This window comes from Bidens hawaiensis, unplaced genomic scaffold, assembly GCF_021521415.1.
Source record: "Bidens hawaiensis isolate Kalapana, Puna unplaced genomic scaffold, B.hawaiensis_p1.1 tig00025580_1, whole genome shotgun sequence".
Taxonomy (NCBI): Eukaryota; Viridiplantae; Streptophyta; class Magnoliopsida; order Asterales; family Asteraceae; genus Bidens; species Bidens hawaiensis.
The window spans coordinates 76615-77999 of NW_027494088.1; positions in this window are offsets into that span (position 1 = coordinate 76615).

A 1385-nucleotide genomic window follows, 5' to 3' on the forward strand; every position below is an offset into this window, starting at 1 on the left:
GCGGGTACAAGTGTTGCTGATGATTCAGGAAAGCAGATTATTGTGTATCGTGACTATATAGCCGCCAAACCCATTGAGATGATTGAAGCTAACACTGTTATCTTTGTTGATGGATCGGGGGTGGTTTCAAGTGTTGTGAATAAGGATGAGATTGAAAGGTCACTAACACAAGTGCAGATTCCGTTACTGCTTGGCTTGAATGATGATGATTTGACCTTGTTAGAAGCCGAGCCTGATGTGGAAGTTGAAAATGATGAAGAGATCTTTAATGATCCAACTATTCAGATGAATACGGACTTTATTTACGAAGACGAGGAGATAGAGATTGAGGATATGACAGCTCAGGAATACCCTGATCTGTTTCAACACACCAATGTTGATCAGGGTGCTCCGGTATTTACTGAGGAAACGGTCAAAGCAACTGAGGATCACTTGGAAAAGAGATCAAAGGGAAAGAGTGTTGTAGATACAAGATTTGACTCGATTCGTGATCCTTCATTGGCTGATATTCATAATTGGTTTGGTTATCGAGACAAGAAATCTCGTAAAATTATTGAGGCTTATCGGTATGTGGATCAGGAGTAGAAGGATGAAGCTGTTGCTCGAGCCCAAGCAAATCAGATGGCATCTTTCAAGACTGTGTCTAAAGTTCAAGGTGATATTATTTCATGGCTCTTTGATCCTGATTTGAAAGTTTGTATTGTTAAATGGGAGAGAGGCATTCAATACTATGAAAATATCACTTATGTTCTCTCATTACCGCGTTGGGACGTTCGAACCCTCGCGTGTCGGTCGTTTATAAACCGTGGGGGTGATCGAATCGCAGATTGGTTTCATCAACATCTGCTATTCGAGGTCAACCATGGGTGTAAGTTTCTTAAGCCACAGGTTCCTACTCGCAAGCGTATCAATGAGATTGATCCAAGGACGGGCTGGAGAAAGTTGGTTCTTAAAGTAAAGCCGCCAAAGACTATGAAGCGTGTGCAAGTGAAGACGTTGAATCAACACATGTATTTATCATTCAACCGCTACTATGACAACCGAACTGGAGAGGCCGTAATTGTCTTGGGTAAAGGGTTAAAGACCGAGCTGATAAAGATCATCGAACCGATATGGCTCGTGGACTAGACAGAGACCGAAAACGACGTGCTTTTCGAGAATAAGATTTTATTTGAGCGCCGTGAAGACTATGACCAAGCAATGCAGTTTCAACGTGTTGTTCATATGTGTTATAAACATGGTATTCACAACTGCAGAGATTGGCAAAGCAAGCGCTTCAAGTAATTTAAAGACAAAGAGCTCAAGACGAGGGGGTGTTTGTTAGTACACGGTTTTGCGTCTCGAGTCTTTGTAATTAACGTTAATGTATATATCGTTTATTAATG